This window comes from Macrobrachium nipponense, chromosome 46, assembly GCF_015104395.2.
Source record: "Macrobrachium nipponense isolate FS-2020 chromosome 46, ASM1510439v2, whole genome shotgun sequence".
Lineage (NCBI taxonomy): Eukaryota > Metazoa > Arthropoda > Malacostraca > Decapoda > Palaemonidae > Macrobrachium > Macrobrachium nipponense.
The window spans coordinates 40,111,835-40,130,766 of record NC_061106.1 but is presented as its reverse complement, the minus strand read 5'-3'; the positions used below and the strand labels follow the sequence as shown (position 1 = coordinate 40,130,766).

The window sequence follows — 18,932 nt, the reverse complement described above, 5'->3', positions numbered from 1 at the left end:
TAAAATTACCTTAAACTATTGTTTTCATGATTTTTATTTAGCCAAATCTTTCCAGGTGATTGTCATTATAAAACATCTAGGTTTGTGCCTGCAGTAAAGAGTAAACCAGATGTATGATAACTGCACTATTTTGTTCTTTCATACAATACCTTAATTTTTTTTATTAAGCAGTTGTCAGTACTGTGGACTTCATAAGCTCATTGTAAGTATGACAATTTTAAGATTTGTAGCCCGATTCATAAAGTTACGACGGCCTGCAGGTAAGTATGTGTACGATAACTTCCCTCGTGCACCCCCGAAGCATCGAGTACGATGCGCACGACCCTTACGCACTTTCAGCCATATTGGAAAGCGGTGTTGCACACGGCACTCAAGGTAAGGTGTTTCGCGGGGGATTCGGATTTTTAATGGTTACTATAGGTTAACATTGCTGTGACATGTGCGAGCAATTTGCTAAGGGTGCGTACGTGTTACCCGAGTGATATTCTACGGGAGAAATGCGCCGACGTCGTCTGTCAAAGAATCTTTATGCTTTGAAGGCTGTGAGACAAGGGCCAAAGACCTGGGTACTTTAGTTCGGTTTATATCGCCGTGTCTCACGTGATATTTGTCGTTCTGGCGTCTCTCTGTTACGTGTCGCCCGGCTCCTTAGAGGAGGGAAGGGTAGTGAGAAAAATCATGTTTCGAATGATCCTGAAATATGATCAGCGGCCTTACAGATGAAGAACGTTGTTAGATGCCGATTATCAGCTGGGCGGCCGCCTTTCCGTCCCTCCCGTCGCCTCCCCCCCCCCCCATAACCCCCCGCCCCTCCCCCTGCACCGGCCTCCACTCACCGCCGCCTGCCGAGCTTGACGTCAATAATGTGAACATTTGTGTAAATATTTTTCGGGGTCCGTTCGTATCAGTTAGAAATAATAAAAGATATTCTCATAATGCTCTTTAGAGTTATAGTATTCCAAATAAAGAAAATGTAATTTCTTAATTTTTAGAGGTGACTCATCTTTTTTCACAGATCTTGTTTCATGGTTTTTATTAATTCGGTGAGAGTAAAATATTCATCCACAGAAATATATTTCACATCGCCATTCCTTCAAAACCAATGCAGTATATTAGTTTTACCTACAGTAGAATGAATCGTATAAAAACTGGTCATATATAGAAGAAGAAGAAAGATATAGACCTTGATATTGTCTATTCCCAAAGATATATAGACCTTGATATGGTCCATTCCCTCCTTGGGCTATTCGATAATTAATTGTTTAAATGAAATGAAAGGAAATAATGTCTCATTTGGCATGTGTCCTTTCCTTCCATTCGACGTTCACATATTATTTTCCTTTTATGTCTTGCCTTATTTGTCGGTAAAGTTACAAATTAGGCTAGCGGCAATAATAAACGGCCATGTGTAGATAGGCCGAGTGTAGAGAACGTGGTTTTAGTGATGGGCCGTGGGGGGGTACGAAGGAGATGAAAGTGACGCTATTTTCAACGCCCTCCCTCTTCTTGGGATTCTGGGAACACGTGGAATAGAGTGCCCCACGCCATAAATTAAAAGTACATGAAAGGGGTGGGTTGTTTATGTGCCCCTGGCTAGAGGAGATACGTTGTTTATGTGCCCCATTCCCGTTTTGGCTAACCATACTTTGTGCGATATCTGAATTTGTTTTGACAGTATTGTTGCATACGTTCCCGTCCTGTTTTGTCAGTTAGATGGTTTCATGTTTGGTTTTGCATTCACGTCCTGTTTTTGTCGGTTGCGAAGTTTTCGTTTCCCATTATCGCAAACTTGCAAAGTCACGAGTGCAACGGTTAATTCGAAATATTTTTTTCCTTATTGTACCAGCCTTGTTGCATACTTAGATTACTCCAGGCAGTTACTTTCCAAGTGAATTTTTTCTTCAGGAAACGAACTTAGATGAAGTGATAGGAAAAATAGATTGGCTTAAATGTATGAATTAAGTTCTCTGTTTATGACACTAAAACCTGAAACCACATGTGCTGACTTAGGAAGGCGTTAGTACTAAGGCATTGTCGTCTTTTATTAATTATGTTCTCAGTAATTCTTTGTGTGGTTATGTATTTGGTTACGGTGTGGTATCAATCTTTGTAGCCTACATTTTCGCTGTGGTATATTAGTCATTATGAGAACCGATTTCCTGTTATATTTTTCTCGAAATTCAGGGAGGAAGTGAAAGCGTGATTGCCTTTGGCCTCTGTAGAAGAGGCATTTATGACATTTTATTGGCATGTTCGGCCTACACTAGGGGTTCAGAATCCTTCGCTGGACACAGCTTATAATCCAAGAGAGCCGGTACGGGACAATAAACTTCTGGAGTCATTGTCACTTTTATAGCAGCCCTGTCATGTTGGTGTAAGTGTTTTTAGATGGGTCGGCCATGTTGAAAGAATGGAGGACCAACTCTTTTGGTGGAAAGAGTTGAATGTTAAGGGAAGGGGGAGACTTGGCTTGTGATTGCTGAAATTCAAGCTTCCAAAGAATGTTGGCTCCAACCTCCCACCGCAGATCCCCACACTGCAGGCTGCAGGAGTAACTGATCATGGTACTACAGATAGTGATTTTTCGTCTCCCTGGGGGAGGTGCGAACTCGCGCATCTGATTCTCTGTCTCTCTCTCTCTCTCTCTCTCTGCCTCTTCTCATCTCTCCCTCGTCTCTCTGGGGGGGATGGTGCGAACTCGCGACATCATGTATCTCTCTCTCTCTCTCTCTCTCTCTTCTCTCTCTCTCTCTCTCTCTCTCTCTCTCTCTCTCTCTCTCTCTGTGTGTGTGTGTGTGTATATATATATATATATATATATATATATATATATATATATATATTAAATCTTCTCCATATAAATGATGGTTGAAGATATGTTCACCATTTACCGGGCTGTTTCTCAGGGAGGAGGCTTTGCCCTATATAGTAAAAATAATACTTTCATAGCTCGACCCTTTGCCAGCGGTGCTCAGGTTGAGCGAGCAGTCTTTACGTACCCCGAGAAATACATCTTGTGTTTATCCATTGAATTCACTGTTGCCCAAGTAGGTGTTTGTGATACTGTTATGCGCAAACGGTGTGTAAATGTTTTGGTTTGTGTCTTTGTGAGTCTGTTCGTCATCCGATTCCTGTTTGTCATGTTTCGTGTTATATTTCTTCGAAAACAGCCTGAAGGCGGTTTGTCAGAATTGCGCATTGTCACACGGACATAGAGCTGAATTAATGGCGCTGAACACTCCTGTCCCAGGCTGACATATTCTGTTATATTTTACTTTATATATTCTCCCATAAGACATCTGTTCATTCCGTTTTTAAACATGTCCTTGGTGGCCTGTGAACCCTAAAATAACTGGAAATCATGACAGTATAAGGGATTTGGGGGATGGATATTCAGACTAGTACTAGAATTTATGCAGCTTCAGTATGACGTATATAGATGTGTGTTTGTTTGTTTGTATGTATGGTGCTTTTACGTTGCATGGAACCAGTGACTATTCAGCAACGGGACCAACGGCTTTACGTGACTTCCGAACCACGTCGAGAGTGAATTTCTATCACCAGAAATATAGATGTGTGTGCACTAGAACGCGGAGTTTGCTACGAACACGTACATGAATAATTTCTGTGCGGGTTACATCAATACCTTTGACTGACCTTTATCGTAAGTGTCATATTCCTCGGTACTTCAGAAGTTTTTGTTGGCGTGGCTACGTAGCTAATGGCAAATGTCTTCGTCAGAAGAGCAGAAGAGAGTGACTCGTACCAAAGAAAGGCTCCCTGAATATGACACAATGGAATTGGCGATAGACCGAGCCTATTATAATAGGAATTTTGCGGTAGATTTCGCTATCAGACCCCGGGGGCTGACGAGGTAGTGTAATAATGAAGTTTGATTAAAAGTGATGTAATACCTGGCGGTGGGAAGGGACAAAAACCGCGATAATGTATTTTAGTATGTAATTGTTTCACCTGGGAGGTTCATTGTTGTTGGGATGGAGACTTGCTGAATGTTACGGGTTGGCGAGAAAAAAATATCTCATTCCATGTTGGCGAACGTAAGTTCTGAAGTGCCAACTATGTCACTGCCCTCAGTCACCTCCCTAAACACATTATGAATATTAGCCACACTCCTTCCCAAGATTTCAGACTGTACACATTGAACTATGACCTACTGAGCCTGAAGCTCTCTGTCGTGAATGATATTAAGATTGCTATTATATTTTTTTCCTTACTCAGGGAGTAAGCAAACAAACTGCTTTGCTGTTGTTGTTTGGGGGGTTAGGAAAGGTTTATGGAAGAGTGAAAATATCTGAAAAGGTGTTTGTTGTTGAGTTAAAGATACAGGAATTTTATGATAGGATAGTTATGATTTATTTATTAGAATGAAAATTTTAAAAGTAAATAATGTGTATGCTTAACAGCTCAGAAAACTTATTTCTGATAAAATATAGCGTATTAATGTTAATTTTCCTTAGTGGAAACGCGCTATTTGACTAGATTTTAGCACGAATTTGCGTGAGAAGTTAGGAATATAGTGTTCACAACTTCTGCGCGTGGGAGGGGAGGGGAGGATTTAGCATGCGTCCCAGGTAAGCTGGTGATCGGATCACGTCTAATGTTTAACATATTATACGGGTAATAAAATCCACGTACAGCGATCAGAAGATTTCAAAGTAGAAAAAGCAGGGTATTCACCAAAAAAAAAAGCAAAACAGAAAATACCCGTAAAATAAATATTACTAATGTAAATAAATATTACTGATGTATTGCCAGACATTCTTGCGTTTTGAAAGTGTTATTTGATTTTGTTCGACCTTTTTCATTGTTCATTTGTTTGCATTCATGCATACGTCATGAGTTCGATGTAACCATGGGGAGTTTTTCCCCTCTCTCTCTCTCTCTCTCTCTCTCTCTCTCTCTCTCTCTCTCTCTCTCTCTCTCTCTCTCTCTGATATACTAAGTAATAACTAACATCACGAAGTCGATTGCTGTATCTAATTTGTGCTCGTCATGTTTAGGCGCGAAGACTTTTTCTTTCTTTCTTTCTTTTTTGCTGAGTGTACCAGAATATTAATAAACGCCTGATAAACGTGCTGTTCAGGACAGAGAGACTGCTTAGGCAGGAGAAAGGATTGCGTACAGTCAGCACAAGGTGTGCTTAGCTTAGCGTTGCGATATTAAACTGGGCGTGGCGAAATTTGTGACACGAATACACCTTGTTTTCATCGACGTGATCGCCTTCCATTTCGTCACTTGTTATTTTAAAGTCATTAATGCACATTTTACTGTTTTTGCATGCCAAAAGGAGTATGGTAGCATTTTTTTTTTATGTAATAGTATGTTTTTACATATTTGGATCAGTGACTTAGACTTCCCCTCAGTTTATGACTCTCAGAGCGGATCGAACTATACCGTCCTTTTCTGCACATAGCTCTCACTCAAGGTACGCTATCGTGTTTTCATGAGTCACTTGAACAAAATGCAATTTATTTACCTTGTTGCAGCTCCCATCGTCGTCTGCAAACTGCACTGGCTTTTCATTCTTGCCGTTGATCGAGCCATACATTTGTGTATCCAGTAAATGAGTGTCCTTGCTTTTTTTTTTTCACCCTCTTTTCTCCCAAAAATTGGAAAGTTTCCTCCGATGCAAACACAAGGCTTCTCGTATCGGGAAACGCCGGGTTGGTCACTGCTCCGTAAACGGAGATTTTCGTTTTCGTTTTAGCCTCAGTCGAGCGTCTCCAAGACTGTCCTCTGGTGTCCTCTGGGATTCCAGACTAGGATTAAGTAGCCGGGCAGCCTCTTGAAATCTGATGAGATCTACCTGGGCTGCTATGTCCTATAGCCCGTAGGATCTCTCTCTCTCTCTCTCTCTCTCTCTCTCTCTCTCTCTCTCTCTCTCTCTCTCTCTTACATCCTCCAACTTATACTCGTTCTCTTCCTCTTACTTGTTATTAAATGCTCTCTCTCTCTGTCTTTCTTCGGCACAGTCGAGTTTTCTGTACAACGTACAAAGCCGTTTAAAACCATTAGCTATGACCGGTAGCGTTTTAGTTGCTCGTCAGGTGCGGTAGGGTAAGGGTGCGTCCCATGGAAAGTGTTGTACGAGCCATGGCTAACTTTAACCGTAAATAAAATCAAAACTTCCGAGGTTAGAGGGTTGCAATTTGGTATGTTTGATGAGTGGAGGGTGGATGATCAAAATAGCAATTTGCAGCCATCTAGCTTCAGTAGTTTTTTTTAGATGAGCGGACGGAGGGATGGACAGACAGAAAGCCGGCGCAATAGTTTTCTTTAAAAAAAAAAAAAAAAAAAAAAAAAAAAAATAAAAAAAAAAAAAAAAAAAAAAAAATTAACTACCTTGCCTCTTCTAGCTTATAGAATAATAAAAAGGAATGACTGTAACTTTAAAAAAAAGTATCGATAAGATAACGTTTAAACAAAAACGTGTCTGAGGGGTAGTGCTAATTATATAACACCTGTCTCCATAATTTATTAGTATACGTTTCGAAGGTGCTAGGAAGCTGCACAGAAGCAACTGAAGAGTTTAAGGAAGAACACATGACGTGTGCAAAGAGAATGGCGGATTTTTTTTTTTTTTTTTTTTTTTTATCTGTGGTAATAGCCCTGGATAAATGTGCTGTATTCTCTCTCTCTCTCTCTCTCTTCTCTCTCTCTCTCTCTCTCCAGTAAAAATCGCAACGTTTTTCTATAGAAACTTCATCTTTATCCGTCTGTCTGTCTGTCTATTGATCTATGACAGACTCTATCTGTCTATCTATGTATATGATTTTGCTTTTATACATTCCGGCTGACTATCTATCTATCTGTCTATTTTCTTGCGTTACTACATTCCGGCTTACTGTCTACATTCCGACTTACTAATTATCTATCTTTTTACTATCTATCTATCGTTGTATTTAACTATCTATCTATTTTCTTGCGTTGCTACATTCCGGCTGACTATCTATCTATCTTTCTATTCATCTATCTGTTTATGATTTTGCGTTAATACATTTCGACAGACTATCTGTCTATCTGTATATCTATTTAACTATCTATCTATCTAGTTTATTTAACTATCTGTTTTTGTGTTAATACATTTCGACTGACTATATCTATCTATCTATATATCTTTCTATTTAACAATCTGTTTTTTTTTTTTTTTCGTTAATACTTTCCGTTAATACTTTCCGACTGACTATCTATCTATCTATCTATCTGTTTCAATTTAACTAACTTTTCTTTTTGCGTCAATACATTCCGACAGACTGTCTATCTATCTGTCTATTTTTTTTCGTTAATACTTACCTACTGACTATCTATCTATCTATCGATTATCTATCTTTCTATTTAACTAACTTTTCTTTTTGCGTCGATACATTCCGACTGACTATGTGTCTATCTATCTTTCTATTTAACTATGTATTATGTATATGCGTTTTTGCTTTAATACATTCCGACAGACTATCTCTATCCATCTATCTACCTATGTATCTTTCTATTTAACTAACTAGTTTTTTTATTATTATTTTTTTTTCGTCAATACATTCCGACAAACGTAATTGGCCTCTAATCGCGGATGTTTTCGAAGGAAACAGGTACCACCTTTTGGGGGGGGGGGGGGGGGGGGGGGGGGGGTGGTGGGGGGGGGGGGGGGGGGGGGGGGGGGGGGGGGACTGTAGGAGGCAGCCGATCTCTCAAGCTGTAATGCTATGTAATGCTAGAGCCTCTCTTGAGGGAAACGCTATAGGATGCGGTCATACTCTGGTGGACGAAGGATTTCAGTGCGGTTTTTTTTTTTTTTTTTTTTTTTTTTTTTTTTTTTTTTAGGCCTTCCACTAAATGAATCAGACACGGGTTTCTTGAACAGAAATCTTCACTCCCACCTCAGTGAGAGTCAAAAACCCTCCGTCAAATTAAATAAATATGGACATAACTTGTTCTTGGACAGAAGAACAGTCATCTGATCGCTTTTTGTAGATCGGCTCGTATATCTGGTGGCTGTTATTAAATTCTCTCTCTCTCTCTCTCTCTCTCATATTATATATATACCTATACACATATATGTATGTATATATATTTATTTATTTATATTATTAATCACAAAATATCCCGTAATAAAAATATTTATAAATATTTTTTGATGGCGGTAGTGTTAAGGATTTAAAAAAACTGGCGCCACATAATATTACTCTATTAAGGTTTAGTTATATTTTATTTTATTTTTCATTCTAACACACATATTGCAACATTTGCTCAACTGTATATACAGGTAATGTTGAAAGGATCTCAGATAGATGAAACCGGTTAGAACCAAACACTCTTGTTTAATTTTTCGTGTTATACTTTTTATAACATGTTTACTGCTGTCCTTGCTAACTTTGCGGCGTGGATGCAGGCGAGTTTCTCTTGTTTTCGGGGGGTGGGAGGGGAGGAGGGGTGGTCATGGCAGGGTAGACTGAGATTTCGTGCGAGGGTAATCGTAGGAATTCAGGGAGACGTCACGTCAACTTGGCCCATCAGAGAAATTACAAGAAGGCGAGCAGACCTTGTCTACATCCCCATGTTTTTGAATTGATGCCTCTGTTTATGTCCTTTTTTTTAAATCTCTCTGTTTATGTCCTTTTTTTGTTCCTAAATACCTTTCCCTGTAGATCTGCTCGCCTTTAGGCCTAGCACAACGTAGCAGAGCATAGCAGCAGAGCCCTAGTAAATTAGGATGGGTCTAGTCTTAAGATGAGAGTCACGCGCATGCGCTGTCTCTCTTCGTAGAGCTCATTTTTTTTTTATTAATAACTGTCTGTGTATAGGCTTCCCGCTGTGTCGCAGATCAAGATATTCAGGGACGGGAAGGTTTCTTTTGTAAACAGTAGGGTTTTAAAATATGTTTCTAATTAATTATTGGGGGCGGTTCCTACAACTTAACGTACGTTCATTTAACGTCCCAGTTCATGTAATATCATATATGTATATATATATATATATATATATATATATATATATATGTATATATATATATAATATATGTACGTGCCACGGTAGACAGACACGTGAAGTGGTGCTAAGGGGGATGCACAAATGTTCTATGTGTAATTAAACACTTGAAAACAAGTTTGACTTTTGTTAGTATGTGGACTAAATCTCTCTCTCCTCTCTTCTCTCTCCTTCCTCTCTTCTCTTCTCTCTCTCTCTTCTCTTCTCTCTCTCGTCTCTCTCTCTCTCTCTCTCTCTCTCTCTCCATAAGAACTGTGCTTATAATATTCGTGTAAAGTGATAGCAGTTTTGTGACGATATTCCCGAAAGAAAAGAATTTCTTAAAATTCAGACGTTACTGAATTTCATTTCCAGATGATGAAATGTGTGTATGACCTCATTTCATTCCTTCCTTCGGATGGGAAATGAACTCGCAGGAACTTGACCATGAAAAAGGATCAGGACAACATTGTTACAGTGGTCGTTTGCTACGCCACGTGACGCACGTCGTTCAGTTAACAGTGATCACATTCCAGCCACCTGGGAATGAAAGTAATTAGTTCTATGGTATAGCAGCCGTTAGCTACTTAATGTGTGAACTAGGAGTCGGACGGGAGGGGAAAATGAGTAGCCTCATCAAGTGGGAGTTTAAATAGCAGAGGAAAACTGAAGTGCTAAGGAAATGGTTGATTCATCGGCAGATTCTGCTGGCGTCCCACAAGGCGATCGACTCCGGCCTGTCGTCATGTTTGACGTGGGTCGTATGATATTGCCGTCACTTATCTTGACTTTTTATAGTGTGCAGTAAAAGAATTAGCATGATTAGGATCGGTGGTGGTGGTGGTGGCTTGCTTTTGCAGTATCCGTAGGCATTTGTGGTTTTAATAATGTCCCTATTATTTCTAATGTTCATGATTTTTTTTTATGCAGGCAGCGTATATTTTTTTCGCATGTTGAATGATATGTTTTCTTTCTGTGGTATTTGACTTTCCATCTTGTTCGTTCGCGACAGAAGTGGGATGTTGACTGAGAGAGAGAGAGAGAGAGAGAGAGAGAGAGAGAGAGAATATTCATGCGCCTATCAACTGAATCAGTCATAAATGTAGCCATCGAGTCTTCAATTTAGTAGAAGTCTATTGAATTCTTTTTAGCAGCTTTTTTATTATTGAAATTTCGTACTGGTACTAAGAAACAATAATGCATTATTCCGTATCACAGATCAATTGCGCATTTGCCCACCAAAATATACTCGCATACGTATGTGTATCCGTCAAGTTTGTTGCTCCTCTGTAAAGCTTAAACACTTTATTCTTGCTAACCAGAATATGCTGATTCGAACGCATCTATAACTGTTTTAAGTGTCGTTTCTGGATATGACAGCTTGTTTATTGAAAGTTTCCTATAGTCTCTTGGAAATCTTATTATACAGGAAATTGCCGGTGCCTTATCGAGCTTCGATTTCCTGTTTGCAGGACTTCGCTGTTTTCTCTGAGGGTTTGTATACGAAGGACTTTGTACACATCAGACTCTCGTGCAGAGTTGCTGACAAAGTTTCATCATTTTCTGTGGCGTCTTTCGAGACTTTTAAGCTGTAGGAGCCCATTTCCTTGGCTGGGTTCGTCAGAGATGCTGAAATAACTTTTTTTTTTCTGCCTCATCGTTCGGCGTTAAGACTAATTCGGTTTCCCATGGCTAGTTAAGGGGATTTAAGGTTCTTGCTTTCAAAAAGCAAGTCCATGTCTGGAGAAATAAAGCAAGAAAAGTAGAGGAGAAACCGGACGATGCGGAAGGAATGGTCAGGTCAAAGGTCGAGGGACCTGAAACCCTTCGAGATGCTGACTGTGAGAGTCGAAAGTTAAGTGAGTGGGAAGCGGTTCTCGTAGATCACGACTTAACCTTTTGCTATCTCAGAGTTAAGAGCAAAATGAACCTGAGTAAATGTTTTGGTTCTTATGAAGGAAAAAAATGACGCAAAGCTTCTGTGATATGAGAAAACAAGTAAAAAATGCGTCAAGTTTTCAGCAAAGCATATAATGTTCCATGATCCGCGGTCCGATGGTGGCCTGTCAAGTAGCCGCATCCAGACGCACGATCATGGCTAACTTGGACCTTAATTTAAATGAAAACTACTGAAGGTAGATGGCGGCAATTTGGTATGTCTGATGATTGGAGGGTGGTTGATCAATGTAGCAATTTGCAGCCCTCTAGCGTCGTTAGTTTTAAAGATCTGAGGGCGGACAGACAAGGCCATCTCAATAGTTTTGCAGAAAACTGAAAGGAAAAATGTCCCAATAGGAATTGTTGCGCTCTACCGTATAATAAGGTGAATTATTTCCAAGCATTTCTTCGAGGAAAAGGACAAATGTCCCAGGTGAATAATCTCAAACAACTTTCATCTCCGAGGGAAATGACTATTGTCCCAAACACATTTTCGGGCTCGTGTGAGAGAAGTCATGTCCAAAAGCATCTGCAGCTTCATAGGAAGAATGTCCACGTGTACGTTTGGACATTGTCTCGTACTGAAGGATATTTAGTGAATAGACGAGATAAGGATATTTGGTCAAACCGACAAAGCTCCCAAAGGGGGAATTGAAATGAGCTCTTGTATTCTCTTTCCTCGGAGCTTTATTTGCTTCTCGTATTAAACGAACTGTGGATTTCTTAGATAGATTTCCTATTGGTTTTCAGTTATTCCAACGGAGATGTAGTATTTGCAGTAATGCCTCCCAATAACCCTATATCTTCTCCCCCATCGGTTGCAGGATTTGTCCAAGGTCTTTGATACCAGTTTGCATGAAGCACTTAACTTTCATTGGTGTGACAGCATTTCTACGTTTCACTTTCACTTGTTTTTTTTTTTTTTTTTTTCTTAGGTTTCGGATTTAGCTAAGCTGTCGGCTCAGTTGAAATCACAGGTGAATTCACGCCTATTCCGATAAGACCAGAGACGCTCAGACATATGGCGCAACCTACACTATTTCCATAATACCTCGGATCGGTCTGTAACAAGGATTAAGCAGTGTCGCAACGCATAACAGTAATACATAAAACTGTCTTGTGTGTGATTAACGTAGGTACTACTGCGTACCTAGGAAGGAGGAGTCTCTCTCTCTCTCTCTCTCTCTCTCTCTCTCTCTCTCTCTCTCTCAGTGTCTCGTGTGCATTCGACATTGCTAGAATACTACGTTCGGGGGGGAGAGAGAGAGAGAGAGATATCCAGTGTCCCGTGTGCATCGAAAGATTACGGTTTATTAGTCTGTATGTACTTGAGGAGAACTCTCTCTCTCTCTCTCTCTCTCTCTCTCTCTCTCTCTCTCTCTCTCTCTCTCTCTCTCTCTCTCTCTCTCTCGTCTCGTCTCGTCTGTTTGTGCCACTGTAGTTTGAATCGGGCTGAGGGGACCATTTTTTATATTGATCATCAACTATTATCTCTCTCTCTCTCTCGTCTGTTTGTGCCACTGTAGTTGGAAACGGGCTGAGGGGGACACTTCTAATATTTATCATCAACTATTATTATCAATTCTTCGATTTTGCATTCCATTTTATTCTCATAGACTTGTAACTAACCCCCCTCCCCCTAAACCTCCCATACCGAGATCCTTTTATACTTTTATACGTCTACTTTGAATGTTGGGGTTATCGTAAAATTATGTCTGAATAACAGCAGTTAATTTTTCGTTATTTTGAGTGCAACGACATGAAATACGACAGTCTTGATTTTTCGCTTTTGTATAGAATGCTTCACAAAGCATTTGACAGTAATGATATCGCTGCATTGCCACTGAAGATGTTATGGTTTTAGCAGAAAATAATCCTTTGCATGCCAAAATGAAAGTGATCCAGTAGAACCACATTCATTGCCCATCTCTTTCAGTATGGCTACAAATCTTTTTAGCGCTCCTACAGTTTTTGTGCAATTGTCAATACAAACTCGTAGGATTTAGCAGCAGACAAAAATGCAGTTGATTTGACGTTTACAAACAGACCCCTTCGATACCTGGGGCCTTTCTTTTGACCACTCCACAGATCCAATCATCTCGTGTGTGCTACACTTCTTAGCCACTTAGTTTTTGATAGGCAAACCGTCGTTACTTATTTTTTTTCCTGTCTCTCTCCATGTGCAGACCACACCAGGACACGCATCGTGTTTTCTCCATTCCAAAGACATTCCGAACTCGCTGGATGTACGGAATGTCTGACCGGACCGTGTGGCAACGGGCGAAGAGAATCCCCTTATTTACAGCAGTAGAATTCTCTCTCTCTCTCTCTCTCTCTCTCTCTCTCTCTCTCTCTCTCAAGCGCCTCAGTGGCGTGGTTGGTATGGTGTTGGCGTCCCACCTCGGACGTCGCGGGTTCTATTCTCATCCATTCCATTGAGGAGCGAGAGACGTGTACTTCTGGTGATAGAAGTTCACTCTCGACGTGTTTTGGAAGTCACGTAAAGCCGTTGGTCCCGTTGCTGAATAACCACTGGTTCCATGCAACGTAAAAGCACCATACAAACAAACAAACAATCTCTCTCTCTCTCTCTCCAACAAACTGAGTATGTATGCAGTAGTGGGTCAAGAAATCTCGCAGTGTGACGAGGAGGCTGTCTGTCCTCTGTCTTGGGGGTTTATTATCAAGTCTCCTTTTGATGTTCAAGGAATGTTGATGTGGGCCTCGAGGGGTAAGAAAGAGGTTTGCGAAATGCTCTTGTCCAATTATCTGGAGTTACAGTTTAGCCTTCTTGTTCTTCTTCTTCTTCTACTTTTCTTCGTCTTCTTCTTCTTCTTCTTCTTCTTCTTCTTCTTCTTCTTATTATTATTATTATTATTATTATTATTATTATTATTATTATTATTATTATTATTACCCTCTTCGTCTTCTTCTTCGTCGTCTTCTTCTTTTTCTTCTTCTTCTTCTTCTTGTTCTTGTTCTTCTTCTTCTTCTTCTTCTTCTTATTATTATTATTATTATTATTATTATTATTATTACTACTACTACTACTACTACTACTACTACTACTACTACTTCTTCTTCCTCCTCCTCTTTTTCTTCTTCTATTTATTATTATTATTATTATTATTATTATTATTATTATTATTATTATTATTAAACAGCCATTACGCTCGTAGAGATTCTTCCCTATTTTTCGAAAAATAGAGAAGAATCTCTACAAGCGTAATGTTGCTGAATTAGCCAATGCTTTTAATAAAGTATGCTTGAGAGAGGGTCTGCTTCTTAAGTACATTATTATTTTATTATTATTATTATTATTATTATTATTATTATTATTATTATTATTATTATTATTATTATTATTGGCTTTGGTGAGACGCGAGGTTCCCCAGGGGTAACGTTTGCTACCATTCACTCCCCTTTATACCTATAGTTATACCGTAATTGAGTCAAGTTTATATTCTCTGTTCCCGTCCTGAATCTGATTGTATAAGGATTTTTTTATGAATATGCGGTAAATAATTTTCCAAATGGTGACGGTACAGAATGGTGAGTGGAATCTCTTTGTGGTGGTGATGAGTTCTTGAGTTTTAGCTGTTTGTTTTTGTATTTGTTTTCCGTAGTGATGATATATGTTGTGTAAGAAACATTTATGTACTTATGCATATATAGTATGTAGGGATGTATATATATATATATATATTATAATATATTATATATATGATATATATATATAAGTATTTATATATCATTCGTACAGATCAAATTGGAAATTGCCAATGACCCTGTTGTCATTATTTCATGACGTCAATATGTCATTGTCCGATAAGTACTACAAGCAATCTCTCTCTCTCTCTCTCTCTCTCTCTCTCTCTCTCTCTCTCTCTCTCTCTCTCTCTCTCTCTCTCTCTCTCTCTCACACACACACACAAAAGGGAGAATTCTTTGTTGACTCATTAATGAACAAGGAAAAGCGTCTGCATACGATGTCTCCTCCTCGGATGGTCTAACAAGTCTTTGAGACATCCTAATCCTTGTAACTCCTCGTAACTGGTATGTGCCATTTCCGAGCCCCCACCAGGCTTCGTGGCATGTTCCTGACGCCCTGCGGGTACAGCAGGGTACCAGCATAAATCTTTTGGTGCCGCGTCTTATGTTGGATTGAAATGTCGACGGATTTGTATGTGTGTGTCTATGTAGTATATACCGGTTGGTTTGTTAGTCTAAATTTGTGTGTCGTTCTGGTCCATAACGTCTGTGTTGAACTCTTCTAAAAGATTGTCTTGATCTCGTCTAAAAAAATTGTCCTGACCTTGTCTAAAATATTTTCCTGACCTCGTCTACGAAATTGTCCTCACCTCGTCTACACAGTTGTCCTGACCTCGTCTAAAAAATTGTCCTGACTTCTTCTAAAAGATTGTCCTGACCTTGTCTACAAAATTGCCCTGACCTCGTCTAAAAATTTGTCCTACCTCGCCTTAAAAATTGTCTTGACTTCGTCTAAAAAATTTGTCCTGACCTCGTCTAAAAAATTTGTCCTGGTCTCGCCTTAAAAATTGTCTTGATTTTATCTAAAAATTTGTCCTGACCTTGTCTACAAAAATGCCCTGACCTCGTCTAAAAATTGGTCCTACCTCGCCTTAAAAATTGTCTTGATTTTATCTAAAAATTTGTCCTGACCTCTTCTAAAAAATTTGTCCTGGTCCCGCCTTAAAAATTGTCTTGATTTTATCTAAGAATTTGTCCTGACCTCGTCTACAAAATTGTGAAGCTGTGATTATGTGGTTTGCTTGTGTAGGTGCATGAACACCCTAGAAGACGAGAGAAACTTTCATATTTTTGCCATCCGTATTTCCTCCCCTCTTTTGTTGTGCAACGTTCCCCTTCAGGCAGCATTTCCTCTCTCTCTCTCTCTCTCTCTCTCTCTCTCTCTCTCTCCTTCCTGTTTTGTAGGTTCGCTCGTTCATCGTTCTGGAAAATAACACGTTTTTTAAGACACTCTCTCTCTCTCTCTCTGTTCTGTTCGCCATTCTCGACTGTAACTAATTCCCCCTCACATGCAACACAGTCTTCCCCTCGGGAACTCATCCCTCGTCCTCGACTATTTTCATTCCCGTAATTTTTCTTCCTACCTTTTTGTTTCGTCCTCCTCTTCCTCCTCCTCCACCTCCTCGGCTCCCCTTACATTTATCCTTTCATTGTCAGTTCCCCTTCGCATCGCCTTTTCTGGCTGCGAATTATTGTTCGTCTTTGTGTCCTTTTCCTTTGTGTCTAACAACTAGAGGAGGAGGAACCTTTTCATTATTCTCTATTGGCTGATTGGTTTGGTTACCTCGAAGCTTCTTCGGGAAGGGACTAGGTTGATCATTGGCCGCAGGAAATTGGTTGAGTGATCCCTTTCAAAACTTCGTATGAAATTTCTCATTTTGAAAATAATTGTCGAATATCTGTTTGAAAGTTATCTTGGGATAATTACCCATTTATGATAAGTCTTTCAAAATACATATGAAATTTCCCATTTTGAAAATAATTGTCGAATATTTGTTTGAAAGTTATCTGGGATAATTACCCATTTATGATAACTTCTCTGTAAAGTTCTTTGAGATTATTTGCTCTAACAATAGTGAAGATCACAATCGATCGAAAATCTCCCCAAAATAGATATAGCAAAAAAATAATAATAAATAATCCCCAAAAATAGATATAGCAAAAAAAAAAAAAAAAAGGATTTATAAGTTCCAAGTTCAAAGTTCAATTTGAAAATTGTTCAAGTTCCGACTTCCTCCAGTTCTTTCTCTGTGTCGAAGGATACTCAAGAGATATTGCTTCATCATCTTCCCTTTGGCTTTTTCATACCTCACAACGTTTGTTGTTCTTCTGTATATTATTCTTATTATTATTATTATTCAAAGAAAACTCATAATCGCACGAGTCAATAACATGGAAAAGTAAATCCACAATAGCATGTCTGTTTGATTTTGTTATTTAAAATATAAAGCTTTATATTATAAATAACAAAATCAAACAGACATACTATTGTGGATTTACTTTTCCATTATTTTATTATTATTATTATTATTATTATTATTATTATTATTATTATTATTATTATTAGTAAAGAGGGATGGTTTCTTGTCAGTCATGCCACCTTTCCTGACCTCCCAACTCATGCCTTGTTGCGTGCTAACTACTTCTTCTTCTTCATCCCTTTCCCTTCTTCCCCATCTACATCCCCATCCTATTCCCTAACCCCCCTCCCCCTCCCAGCCAGCCCCAACCTCGTACCTCCCCCCACCTGACCACCAACCCCTTTCCCCGTCAACCCCCCACCCCCGCACCCACATGATGACTGAAGGGAGGGAGGGAGAGAGAGATTCGGATTGTCGTGAACCGTGGAACTCTCCTTTGAAGGTGTTTATTTACAGTCATCTTCTTCTTCTTCTTCTTCTTCTCCTTCTTCTTCTACTTTCTGCTTCTTGTGCCTTCGTGAAGGAAGACTTCTTCTTCTTCTTCTTCTTCTGGGAACCGAAGCCTAATCTCTGATCCAATTTAAATGGAGTACTCTTTTCAGTAGACCGTCTGTGCGGGTGGACAAAATATGCTGGATCCACGAGATGGACGAATAGTGTTGTTTTCAAGATCGTTTCAAAGTGGTTGTTCTATCAGCAGAATATATATATATATATATATATATATATATATAGATATATATATATATATATATATAGATATATATATATATATATCTATATATATATATATCTATATATATATATATATATATATATATATATATATATTATAAAGGGTTTTGGCTTTATTGCTCGTTATCTCCTGCTTCTGTTTAGTTTTTTGAATTTTTTATTCCATGCATCATGCACGCGAGCGGTTTACCGTTATTTGCACCGTATGTTTATTGTTAAACTGGTTTCACTTCGGTTCTACTTAACATTTTTGGAAGTAGTGCCGCTTAGATTTATGAAATTAATTCTAGCAGCTTACTGCTTAGAATGATTTTCATATATATCTACATTATATTGTTTTATATATAAATATATATATATATATATATATATATATATATATATATATATATATATATATACACACACTATAATCCATGAATGTCAACATAAAGTAGTTAGGTTGGGTTAGGTTAGGTTAGAATTGAGATGGCTCTTTGTCCGTCAATCCTCCCTCAGATTTCAAAAACTTCTGAGGCTAGAGGGCTGCAAATTGGTACGTTGATCAGCCATCCTCGAATCATCAAACGTACCGAATTGCAGCCCACTAGCATCAGTAGTTTTTATTTTATGTAAGGTTAAAGTGTCAATCCGCCCTCAGATTTCAAAAACTTCTGAGGCTAGAGGGCTGCAAATTGGTATGTTGATCAGCCACCCTCGAATCATCAAACATACCAAATTGCAGCCCTCTAGCCTTAGCAGTTTTTATGTTATTTAAGGTTAAAGTCAGCCATACTTGCTGCATTCAGAGGCCATCACGCTGATATATCATTTGCAGTGTTTATGGCAGCAGGTGTGCATTTACATAAAGGTTTCTGAATTCATTATTCCTGCTACCGCTAGATTGTGGAGTGGTTTCAACCGGTACATGAACTAGAAGTGCCTGGTTTTCGACAGTTGCGTGACGTGTCTCAGTGATTCGATTAGTTATGGGTGATGTTATGACATTTTTTTTCTGACAGCTTTTTCATTTTTTTTTATTTTTCGTTCGTATATATACCGTTTCCTTTAGATTTTTCTTGGCAATAGTTTTGTTTTCATAGTTTATATTTCCCTGTATCTTTTATAGGCGCTACTCTGGACTTTTATGATTTTGGTAATTGTTATGTTTTGATTGTTACAACGAATAGGCCACGTTTTCGAACATATACACGACAATAAATGTATTCATTATATAATATAGTAGTATATATATATATATATATATATATATATATATATATAATATATTATATATATATACATACTATATATAACTAATATTATATA

The 18,932-nt window shown here is 38.7% G+C and overlaps 1 protein-coding gene across 2 annotated transcripts in view; it reads left to right on the top strand.

The window, feature by feature from the left end:
• The first annotated feature begins 266 nt into the window (after window positions 1–266).
• Window positions 267–18,932, top strand: part of LOC135214935 (zinc transporter ZIP6-like) — a 104,566-nt gene continuing 85,900 nt past the window's right edge. The window contains exon 1 of one of the 2 annotated variants that reach the window (XM_064249423.1): window positions 267–375. The gene's annotated coding sequence lies outside the window, so the exon portion shown is untranslated. Of the gene's footprint in view, window positions 376–436; window positions 460–18,932 lie in introns of those variants that run through there. The other variant, XM_064249426.1, reaches the window with a different exon arrangement.